This window comes from Heterocephalus glaber, unplaced genomic scaffold, assembly GCF_053883595.1.
Source record: "Heterocephalus glaber isolate CG9 unplaced genomic scaffold, H.glaber_assembly_v1.0 deba00001429, whole genome shotgun sequence".
Taxonomy (NCBI): Eukaryota; Metazoa; Chordata; class Mammalia; order Rodentia; family Bathyergidae; genus Heterocephalus; species Heterocephalus glaber.
This window is the reverse complement of record NW_028258294.1, coordinates 3,918,051-3,930,937: the sequence shown is the minus strand read 5'-3', so window position 1 is coordinate 3,930,937 and position 12,887 is coordinate 3,918,051. Positions and strand designations below refer to the sequence as shown.

General features: G+C 42.0%; 1 protein-coding gene across 3 annotated transcripts in view; it reads left to right on the top strand.

Moving 5' to 3' along the window:
* The window catches only part of Me3 (malic enzyme 3), a 229,026-nt gene that overhangs the window by 111,180 nt on the left and 104,959 nt on the right, over positions 1-12,887 (top strand). The gene's annotated exons all lie outside the window — the stretch shown is intronic.

Below are 12,887 nucleotides of genomic sequence, written 5' to 3'. Positions count from 1 at the left end.
AATACATTATTCTAGCACTAATGATAAAAGAGCTGCCTGGGTTTGTTATGTATAATTAACATTACTAACAGATGATAATTATTAGCCTGTATTAGAATATGTAATGTGAAAAGATGTGTAATTTATATTTATATAAAATTTATATATAATTTAAAAATGACTGTTTCTAAATATTATGTTGTATGGAGAACGAGTAATCATGTATCTCTGACAGCTTTTGTTCATTTGAGCTGGGTCATGAAAGGTAAATGTGAACAACTGAGTCAAGGACCATTCGTCTACAGTGAACAAAGCATACTCGCCTCCTCCTGGCTAGGACCCATGACTTCTGGGACCCCATGGTGGTGAAACAGGAGAGTAGAGGGGCTGGGTAGAATGGACAAGAGGGTCCACCCAACAAAGAGGAGGTCCTTGGTCACCTTCACAAGGGGATTGGATTAATGTGCTGTGTTAGACTCCTGTCCAGGCCCCACTCGTGGCTCTCCAAGAGATCAGCAATGGACAAAGTACGGCACCTGTGAGGGCATCCATTTGGGTAGAAAGAGCCCTCCTAACCACTTGCACTCAGAAAATCAAATCATCTCTGGTGGAGGCAGAGAGGGTGCTACAGAAGCTGGGCACACAGTGTGGGAAGCAGGCATGTCACTCCTCCAGCTAGAGACCTACAGATGAGCTGAAGCCAGTAGAAAAACCTAGTAATTGTAAAATCCAAGTATTATCTTAAAATCTTTATGTATCTTATTTAATTATCACAATCCCTTACCAGACAGTAGGCATAGGTGGAAAAAATGAGACACAGAGGAACAGGTTACTCAAAGTTACACAGTTCATAACCATCAAAGCTAGGTAGGACTCAACCCATATAGTCTGAAGCAGGGTGTAGACAGGTAACTGCTATATTATGCTGCTTCTTACAGTTCACGACTGTGTGCATTCGATGAGCATTTAGAGTGGGGCACCATTGCAGCTTCAGGAATGTTTGACTGCCCAGGGATCTGAGGTGGGGATCACTGGATACCATTTCCAGAGCCTCTCCAGGAAAGAATTGATCTACTAGTCCCAGGCCTGCAGCTGGGTGAGGCTGAGGCAGGCTTGGGCGGGCTGAACTATCTCACACACTCAATACAAGTTTCCAGCGTATGTTTTGCACAAACCCTTCTTCAGATGATTACCCAATTAAGTTATCTGACATGTGACATTCTGAGCTGTTGCTCTAGGTTTCCATCTGGCTGCTTTCAGGGTGTTGATTTCACACCTGCCTTGCTCCTGAGGGAAATGAGGGTTTAGGCTCCACCTCAGCCCGGAGCTTCTTCTGAGGCCTGGCTTGGAATGGCTTTATGGATTAGCATCTGAAGAGAGGACCACCCCAAAGTCAAAAGGAAGACAGTCAGGTCTTCTCGGTTTCTGAAAGGGTAAACATTCCTGCCAGGTTGCTGGGAACAATGAAGTTCTCTGTGAAGGGGCTTGGCCCCCCACCAAAGCTAATGAGGTCCAGCTGATACTAAAACTGAGCCTCTAACATGCCTGGGCTGTACGTGGCCTCACAACCTGGAAGGAGATGCCAGAGTATCTCAGGGGCACTTGAGGATCCTGGAAAGCTACGTACAGGTTCTAGACTCTGTTGGGCTCCACCCCCAGTCCTTTTTCTGCCTGTCCCCTGGCATCTTTTCCAGGGACCTCCGTGGGTTGGCTTGCAGGGATGCTGCAGAAGGTCACTGGTATGTGACTTGGAGAAGTGAAAGCCAGAGGTAAGACTGGCAAGAGGCCAGGATAGAGTTCAACTCAGAAGAGAGATACAGAGAGGAAGCCATTATGGTGTCCAGTATCTGTGAATACTGGTCAAAACCAGCCCTGTCTTCACCTCTGCTCTCTTAGACTCCAAATGATGTGTCCACATTTATGGATCTAACAATTCCAGTTTCAGTATGAAGTCCAAACTATAGGGGTGATGGAGGTATTAAAGAAAAAATTATCCATGGTATTTGTTGAAGATCACATGGCAGACTTTATCCTGGGGCAGGAGGAGCACAGCCATAGATGCAGGACCACTTGCAGTAAGGGAGAAGATTGGACTCAAACTCCAACAGAGCCAAGTTGGGGTTTATAAAAAAGGGCAGGATGGGGGTTAGTGGATGGAAAGTTAGTAAGAAGAAACATCAAATACTAGGGGCTTTGGCTAAGGTGACTTGATAGGATTATTGCTGAAAGCAAGTTCAGGTGATAAGATTTCAAGGTGGTCAGATATCAAAGGTGGGGGATTCTTGCTGAACTGACTTAGCAAGATATTTGCTCATAGGGATAGAGAGGAAAGCCCGAGTTCTGACATAGTCAGAAAGGACTCAGGAGCCTGACCAAAGATTTGGTCAAAGGGTAGTCTTTGCAGAGAGCTAGGTAGGTAGGAAGAAGAACAGAATTTGAAGCCAGGAAGTCTTGGCCTCTAACCTCAGCTCCTAATAATTTTGACAGTTAACATAGCACCCCTAGATCTCCTCATGTGTAAAATGGGAATAATTCCTACACCCATAGCTGCTTGTGAAGATTCTATAAGGTTCCATACATGTAGGGCCTCACCCTAGTAGGTGCTCAGAGGCTATTGCAATGGGGTTTAGAGATTCTACCAACCTGAGTTTTTCTCGCCATCCTGAAGAATGGACCCAAGAACAAAGAAAGCAAAAAGTAGTAAAGTTTTCTTAAGAGAAAGCTCCTGAGAGGCAGGAGAGGTCCCGAAAGTGGGTTGCTGCTGAGGTTCTTTGTCTAGGGCAGTGTTAGCAAACCTATGGCATATGTGCCAAAGTGGGCTGTTTGTATCATTGAAAGCTCTATAAGGTTCACTATCATGGTTCTAGGGGGTTTTATACAGTAAAATCACATCACAGGTTACCTTGAGTCAAACTGTAACCAATTTATGGGATTACAAATCCAGTCTAGCTGATACTGATGTAATAGAAAAACAGAGGTTTGTGGAAAGGATACATAACATGGAAAAGAACAAAGGCATTTCTTGAAGGGGCTGGAGTGAGAGTCTGAGTACTCTGGTCATTTAAGTGTTTGTTATGTTGTTTCTACATGTTTGTTACATTGTTCAGGCTTACTAGACTAGTTATAGTATAGCTTCCAACTGTTGTTTATCTCTGGTGAGGTCTGCAGGCCCAGCCATCCTATCTCCATCTTGGGGCCTAGTTCTGTCAACTCAGTCCTCAATCACAGGCCTAGTTTGCTTCATCTCCATTCTGACTCTGTCTTTGGCCCAGTCTCTTTCTAAATGCCTATCAATCTCTACCTACCAACTCTCTGTGACACTATGAGATACCCGACCCATCACCCGCAGACTGTCATCTGATTCAGTCTCCCTACCAATGGATGTGAACTGAAGACATACTGAGGTCTCTCAATCCTCTGAAATACCTCCATATTCTATTGATTCCAACATTAAATTATCTGTATTTATGTTTAACTAGCAAATCCATTAGCAAGTACAAGTGAGGAATTAGCAGGTTGTGTTGAGTTAGAAGGGCTGGGCAAGGAGTGGCAGTAGGTTTTGTAAAGGCAGAGCTCCATAGAAAATACCTGAAAACTTACTTGGATTTAGACAAATCCAGCAGCCCTTTGGCCCTAAACCAAGCTGTTATCTTTCTTATCTGAATACAGGTGGGTCTCTGCACATAGGCCAACCACAAAATACAGGGTATTTACTGACTGCTTATAATTGCTCATGGTGGGCCCTAGGCTAGGTACTTAGTGTACATTATGTCTGAGCCCTACGACAACTCCACAGGATTGAGAAGCCAACCCCACAGCTTATTGAGAAGAAAACTAAGGTTCATTTGTCTAAGACATTAAAGCTGACCTATAGCCCATTCCATGTGTTTTTTCTAAATCTGCAGCCCAGCTTCTTAAGATGTTGGTAAACATGATGCTTCAGAGGTGCACATGTGCTACATAAATTCCCTTGCATGATGGGTCTGCACAGAGGGACATGGCTACACACACACACACACACACACACACACACACACGTGGGAGGGGCAGTATGCTGTGGTGGACAGAGAAATTGGGCTAGAGTCCAAAAGAAGTGGGTCATCTCTCCTAATCACAACCACATTTCCTTGGAGCCTGGCTACTCCCCCTCCCAAGCTTGGATCACAGAAACTGTCCACTTCTTGGGGTTACTGTGAAGGTCAGATGGGCTAAATGCATGTGAACATGTTTTACATACAGTAAATTTCTTCCTAAGATTAAAGAGATATTACTTTTCTCCCTCATCCCAATACCGATAAAACAATGTGGTTACATCTCATATTCATCTCTGTAGTTTCCTGCTTCCTTCTTAGTATGTCTGTGAGCCTCATTTCTAGCATGGGAACATTTTTATCTTGAGCCATCACTGTTAACCCCATCAACATACATGCCCACATACACAGGGACCCCTGGGACATGAATCACATTCCTCTTCTTCCTAAACGTCCACTGGAGCCCATTTTTATCCATACACGAAAACAATGGATGACAACATCTTGACCAAAGTCATTCTGGAAAACAAAGACAACCTTATTCAGCAATGGGAAGACACTTGACACCTAGGGCACATAGTCTTTGAGCACATCACAATCTGGCTTCCAACCTAGCTGTCAACTAGGGATCGTGCACACACACACATACGCACATGCTTCCAGCACAATTGGGAGGCAGACAGAAAGCTATGATTAGCATCATCAGATCTGCCTCATCTCCACCCTCAGGACACCAAAGAACTAGTTCCTTTTTCCAAGATTGCTGCACATCCAATTCCACCCAGACTCTTCTGACAAACTGTTTCAGCTCAGCTGCTGGAAATACAGTACTCCCTTGAGGAGAACAAGCACAAGATCTGCAGCTGGATCTGGTTAGCTTCTCCTCTGGCCGTCTTAGTCCTTAGCTTTGAATGTTAAGGAAAGAGTATGATTAGGAGTCAGGAGGTCTGGATTCTACCTTACTGCTCCCTTTTTGACTATGAATTCTAAGCAAGTCACTTTGCTCATTAATCATGAGTAAAAGTGGTAGGTTAGGCTGCATGGCTCCCATGAGCTCTTCAAGATCTAACAATTTGTAATTGAATAACCAGAAGTCTATAACAAGTTTGAAATGAGATCTTGAAGTGAGCTGTAGTCACATTATGTAGTTGAGCCTGTTTCCTCACCTGTGAAATTAAGTCATCTTCCATGACTTTTAGGGAGTTTATGGCTTTTAGGGAGTCATCTTCCATGACTTTTAGGGAGTTTCTTTCATATTTTCCAGACCACCCCAGCCTGGAAGTATATTTGAAGATTAGGATCATGATAATATAGTATAATTTTCCTCTCCACCTGAGCCCTCAACAAGCCAAGTCCCCACATGTCTCATTCACATCACTGCTGGAGCAAGAGGGGCTTCACCTTTGCTGTCCCCTTACTTTCCTAGTGTTTCCTCCAAAGCTCCTGTTGCTACAAAGGAGTCACCCCCTCCCAAGCTGTGCTTGCATCATCCTAATTACCCACCTCACAATGCCCACTTATCTGATGTCAATATTGATTAGGTGGGAGCAAACATCATCCTCAAGAGTGACTGATCATTTGGGCAAGCATGTGACCAGTGTGGCCTTGCTCAAAAGAGTTGAACCATTTAGAGTCCTTTTCAAGATTGTTAACTGAGACATGTAAAAAGTAATATAAAAGGAAATTTTTCAGTTGAGAGAGAAATGAAGGCCAAAAGGATGATATGAGTCAGGTCATAGTATACCAGCTATGAAGGAACAGAAAAAAAGGGCAGGAAATAATGGAGGGAGTCTGTTGAGAAAGATTGGGACAGATTGGAAGAGAAGAGAGGGAAAACACGGGCAGAGAGAGTGATTGATCCCAGGACCTGCCTCAGTTCATGACAGCTTTCCACATTAGTTCCTGTTCACAAATTTACAATACACTGTCTTTCTCCAAGGGTAGCTTAAGCGAAACTCCTCCCTTGGTAACAAAAGAGTAAAACTGAAAAATAGCCATAAAATCAGATGGATCTCATTAGTTCCTGATTCCCTTATGAGGTTGGATGGGGCTAACAGATTAAAGTAGGGTGTCTCATTGTTTGGCATGCATTAAAATCACCTAAAGGCCTTGTTAAAATACAGATTCAGCAACTCTGGAAAGGGACCACAGAATTTACATACCTAACAAGGTACAGTTGATGTTGATGCCACTGGCACAAGAACCACATTCTGAGAACCACTGGATTAAAATAAATAGAAACTATCTGATGAAGCAGGAGTAGCTACTTCCAGGCCCTGCTGCATGTTAGTAGAAAGAGCCTGGAGCCATAAGATATGGATTCTGGTTCCAGTTCTTGTCACCAACTAGCAGTGTAGCCTTATGTAAATCCCACTCCCTTTCTATGCCTCAATTTCCTCATTCGTAAAACAAGAGGATTTTAGTAGGTAACCTCAGGGGCTCTTTAACCCTAACAATCTCTAATTTTTGGAGCAGATTAGAGTACTGTGGCTATAAATTTACCTCTATGGTTTCTGGCATTTAAGAGAAAAAAATGCAAAAGTAGATGAAAACCATACTTTTTATTTTCTGACAAGAAAAATCTTGTAGCCTTATCGGTAGAAATGTCATTTTTGCTGAGAGCTCTGATTCACAAATGGCTGCTTTCCCAGACAGGCCAGCTGGGCAATCCAGAATCTATCTTGATTGTTTGGTTCTATGGCTTAGAAATTGATGCTGGAATGGATTTGAGGAAGGTGCCATGAGGGGGCTTTCCAAAGCAGAAAGTTGTTCAGCTGTTATTTGACATGAATGTCACATGGAGTAAGTAAAATTATTTCTGGACTCCACATTGCTAAAACACTTTGGAAAATGGTGAAGGAGACAAAGAGCATTTATTTTTGTATCTGAATTAGATCTCAATTACCAAAGGAATTGGTTTATTCCATTTTAGAGGAAGTTCTGAGATTTACATTTTGAAAAGTGAGTTTGTTCTTAATTGAATGTGACCTTCCTGCAACTTTAGCATCTGAAAGAGCAGCTTGCTCTGTGTGGAGGACAGAAGACCCTCCTTGGCCATCCATGGTTTGGGTCCAAGAGGCTGGGAGTGAAGGTGGAGATGACTGAGCAGCTCCACACAGATGGAAAGATTACACTTTCCTTACTCAAGCTGGAGACAGATGGACTTTATTAAATAGAACAGGGTATCCGGGGTTTTACTTCTTTAGCTAAAGGCAGATTTTCCTAGCAATTTAAACAAACTAATTTTTGTTTCTTTTTTTAATCAGGCTCTGTCTTTTTCCTCCTTTGTCCCCAGCAATTCCAGCCATATTGATCAAAAGAATAGATGTGAGGAGAATTTCTTTATTCAGAGAAGGAAATACTAGAAACAAACAACTGTTGAGTAGATCTTTCCTCGGATAACCTTCATCTGTTTACATATAAAATGCGCTAAAGGTTATTTAGTCAAAAAAGTGTAGCTTCGTAAGGGAAACTGTAGTGCGAAGATTTTTACAAGCTCTGGGCTAGAGGAGGAGTAAAGGATCACAGATACAGAACTTTTTTTCCGGTTCTCTCTGTAATTCAGGCCAGCTTTGAACTCACTATGTAGCCCAGGCTGGCCTCAAGTTCATGGTGATCCTCCTGCCTCAGCCTCCCAAGTGCTGGGATTATAAATGTATATCACCACATCTAGAAAGAACTTCTTGAAGAAAACAAAAGTTGTCTTGCCACAGAGAGCCCTGTCACCAGCTGGTCAACCTCTAAAGTCTACTATTATATTTGTGTTCTGGCATTAGTCCATTATACCTATAGGAATCCCTTCAAATTTCCCATGTGCCCTGGTGAGGTACCATTTAAGATTTCGTTTCTGAATTGATTTCTTAGTAACTCTTAAACTAGCATTCTCTAAACCAACAGGGATTAAAATTTAGGAAGGATAAGCATTGTTTGAAATAGAGAGACATGGGAAGATATAGATCAAAAAGGGGCTGTCCAGGGTCCTGGGCACTGAAACAAGCCTCAGAGAGAGGTTGCCTCAGTGAGGTGTAGTCAGCATTGTCCAAAAATTCCTAGAGGGGATCAAATGGAAAGATTAAAAAGATAAAGAGTGGTGTAGATGGTAGAAATGGACTTCTCTAGCTTCACACATCTAGATAATTTCTTCTCCTGGAGCATAAGATTCAGAGGGTAAGGAACTGGATCCCTGGATCTCCTGTGGTACTGACCTTATTGTCCTTAAGCACTTACCAGAGGGAGCATTTAAGGGCTGTCTTCTGGAGCTGGGGGAAGGGGGTTAGCTCAGTGTGCTTACCATGCACAAAGCCCCAGGGTTTGATCCCCAACACAAAAAACCAAAGCAAAACAAAGCCTGTCTTCTGATTAGACTCAACAACAAACACTGGTTAAGCACCAGCTTTATGGTTGGCTACCATAAACCCATGGAAGATCCAAGTAGAAAAAGAAAGTCTATTCATGGTCCCCATCCTTAAGGAGCTTATAGCCCTAATAAGAATGATTCCAAGATAACAAAAGCTGAAAGGTTAACTGTGGTATGGATTGCCTTGCTTACTTTTTAAATATTGAGGTAATTAATTATAGTAAGAAATCTCCCCACTGAATTGTTGGGTTTCGATATAAATTTGAAAAAGGAATTTTGATTCACATTGGGAAGATAGACCAGCATAGTCCTTGCTATTCAAAGGTTTATCAGATTGGTTCCCAGCAGAAAGAGCTACATAGACAAGATGTGTGGCTAGAACAAGCAGAGATTCATAGACTCTCAGGATTGGAAATGTGAAGGATACTGCTAACTGAGTCTTCTTCCTTCTTAACATCCCCAAATTTTTCAGTTATCTTTCTTCCTCCAAATAATCATCGTATTTTGACAGTCTTGGCCCTTCCAGCACCAAACAGTGGGTCTACATTAATCTAATGTTACCATAGTGGTCTGATGACTTTGTTAGTGATTGATTTAAGTATAGATACATGACCCAGTTCTGGCCAATTGAGGGTGATCTACTGGAGGATTTGTGGAAAGGTTTTTCTCATTAGAGGAGAATGCTTCTACCTCCCTGGACATTCCCATATCTGCCCAACATGTCTGGAGCTGCAATAATCATCCTATAGCCCCAAGAATACACCCACGGGACCAAGGCTATATTGCCAGTGATAGCAAAATGGAAATATGGAGGGGCTGAGTCTTTGGTGATATTGTTGAGCCACTAAATAAACAAATCATGCAGCTACAGACCTTTGAAATTCTTTTTATAGGAAATAAATTTTCTCTTTTGAACCAGTTGAGTCAGAAGTCTCTGTTAGCTACCACTGAAAGCAATTCCCTTCCCTGATGGAATACTTGGATCATCTCTTCAATAAAATAGTATCTCACATCTATTGGTGCAGTGCTTCCATGGCATCAGGTACACTTCTGTGTGCTGTCCTCAATTAAGGCCCCACAGCTCCTCTGTTATGTAACATTATAAGAAACTAAGGCACTGAGAGTTAACCTGAAGAACCTGTATGTCTGGTATGTGGTAGAGAGAAGTACGGTTCACACCCAGGCTCCAGAGTGCTCACTCACCCTTATCTGCTTTCTATCCTGTCCTTCATTTCATGAGCCTCTTCTCTCTGGTGACTGAGCATCTGACTCCAGGACAGAGAACTCTTCCCCACATCTGCCCACACATTTCAGGGTGCATAAGGAGATCACTCCACTGGAAAGAGTAGAGGAGGTAAGGTTGGATATAAGGCAAAGTGGGGAGTTTGGGCTGCACAGGGATCATGATACACTTTTGAATGGGGAGTGGTATAATGGAAGCATTTCTACAGGAGAATAATTCTCAGAGGATTGACAAGGAAAGCCCAAGGGAAACTGGTGTATTAAGTGAGGTGTCCTGGTGTATTAAGTAGATGTGAAAATGAAGGGCTAAGAAAGGAGACTTGGCAGTACATGGAATCTTGTTACTTGTGAAATTGAAAGTAAGAGAAACATCAGACTGTAAGATGTGCTGTGATGGGCTAGAAGTTGTGGGGAGTTAAACTCTGGCTTCAGAAATTGAACACTGAGCTGGATTATAACAATAACAACTGCAATCACTTGCTTTTACTGAGTGGCCAGTACCATGATGGTCAAGTTGCCTCTATTACCTTTGAATTCCACAACAGCCCTAAGAAGTCAGAATGTGTTTTGGTCCCCAGATGAAAGGTTCAGAGGCTTGCCTAAGGCCAAGGACTCAAACCTGAATCTGTCCTATCCCAAGACCTCCCTCCTCCATAACGAAATTCTTTCTAGCCCTACATTGTTAAAACTCAGCATTTCTGAATCGTGTATGTTCCTACAAATATGGCCATCCTCCTCTGCCACCAGCAACAATAATAAAGCAAATATATTCCTAGACAGAGTGAAATTAGCAACAGGACCTGCAGAAGTCCATGTGTGTCAGACTCCTGGCAAGAGTCCTTGCAGTGATTGTTAGTAAAATGGGACTATGACTTGTAGCATCAAGCCAAGGTGCTTCGTTAAGGAGCTCAAAAAGACACCTAGGACTCATCCAGGTTCTTCACACCTGCACAGACAGATACTTTTAGGAATATGCCAAGAATACTCAATACACTTTTTGGAGATTCTGCTCCCATTAAATTCCTTTAAGTCAGTGTGAGGGTCTCTATTTTATTTTATTTTTTTCCATTAAGTTTATTGGTATATTTTAGGTATACAATATATTTACATTCATCCTTGGGAACGTGTACCTTTACATGATGTATCTTGGTTCTTATTTTTTCCCCATTTCCCTGCCCTCCCTTCACCCGCTCCACCCTTCCCTATCTACAAAGACTTTGTTTCCATTTTTTCCTTTTCTCGTATCTTTTCTTTTCCCTTCTTTCCTTTCCCCTACCCCTCCCACTTCCCCTACTCCTTTGGACCTTTTCTTCCTATTTCATTTTATCAATTATACATTTTTATCCTTATTTACACTTTTAGTTTTTCACACCAGAGAAATGATTCAGTATTCACATATGTGTGACCTATTTATTTCACTTAAGAGTATGGCCTCAATGTGCATCCATTTAGCTATAAATGTCTCTAGTTTCTCATTCTTTATGGCTGAGTAGTACTCCTTAATGGTCTCTATTTTAAAAGTCCCCAGCACAGCCTGTGAGTCTCTAGCTGGCCCTAGTGTTACCTGTTACCCCTGTGACCTGCTCCCAAGGACTCCCAGGCAACTCCATGTTTGGTTCCAAGACAGGCTAGGGCATTTGCCTCCTCAGAGGCCTTTGAAAAGAGTCTCTTCAGGAAATAGTAGATGGGAGCCTGTCTTTGAAGAAATGCAGTTAATTAGCTTTTAAGAGAACCTTGAGTTCTGCATTTCTGCAGGTCTGTTTCCCTGTGCAGCATATATTGGCAGATCAAAGAAGTGTAAAACAACCATCTCAAACCACGGCCATGAGAGGAAGTGACACCCTGCTCACCTGGGGAACAACTCGGTGGAACTGGTAAGACTAAAACTCAGGTCTCCTGACTCTTAGTCCAGATCTCTTTACTCTTGTCGGTGGTACACAGAGATAGGTATTCCCTACGCTATTTGAATCAAATTTATTTCACAATTATCACTTATATTTATAGCATGCCAAGGTTTGAGGGTGAATTCAAATATAATTTTTCCAACCCCTTTTCACATGAAGAAATGGATAATTCAAGAGATCAAGTGACTCCCCCAAACAGGACAAATAGTAACAGAGATAACGGAACCTAGGATTTAGAGCTTTCTGCTTGCTATTCCAGGCCCTTTCTACTACTGGACTGTAGAATTCCAATGGGAGAAATTTGTTTGTTTACTGTTGAATACTCAACACTCAGCACAGGTCCTTGTTAGAAGGAAGGATGAATGGAATGATTGGTGGATACATAGAAGAAATTTGGAATTTTATTTTCCCAGTAACTTCTAATAAAATCCTAGAGGAATGAATTTGTAATATCAATAGCTCCTTATTTAGAGACAAAGACCTATAACTCTAGTTTTGCTTAGACTTCTTCATGTCTTAAATTGTTTTTAACATTAATGCAAAAAGTGGTTTGATTCTTTTTTTTTTTTTGGTACCGGGGATTGAACTCGGGTTCTTGCACTTGGGCAGCAGGCGGCGAAACCACTGAGCTAAATCCCTGGCCCCTGGTTTGATTCTTTTAAGTGTTGTCAGCAAGATGTGCATAGATTTCAATGCTAGGATGGGGAGATAAAAGTAGTTAGAGAGTTTCTACGTTATTAGGATAATTCAACAATAGACTTTATCCATTATTTGCAAAATAGCTTTATCTCCAAATCTAGGCCTATAAAATCAGGAAGAAATAAGTGACTAGAGTGAAATGAAATCACAACCTGTGCATCCAGAATCCTGGGTTCTGGAAGATTAATAGTAATGTAATCATAAATGAGGTTGAAGAGATTTGCCCTTGCCTGCTGGTGTGGGATGGGTGAGCCAATCAGTGCTTCTTATGTGCAACCAAGTGGAGGGACATAGATGTGAAGTTGTCATGATAAGTTTTTTACTGACTGGAAGAATAGATGAAGCTAGAGTGACCATCTTTGGATTGGATGGGGGTAGAACTAGGAGTAACAAGTATTAGAAGCAAAGAAAATCCTTTCCAGTCTAAGAAAGTGCAGGAAGTTTGAATTCAAGTAGTAGTAGAACAAATACAAGTAAGGTGCTGGCTAGAATAATTAACATGATAAATACTTAAATAATTTTGATTATCAAGCTAAGTTGGTTTTGTAGGGAACAGGGGAAGGGGACGTTACCAGAACCTCTGCAGTAAGTCCTAGTCTCCTGCGAGCCATGGCAGCACATGGCGGCGAATTACAGGAAAGGTAGACAAATGAGACTGAGAAGAAGCTGAGCTTT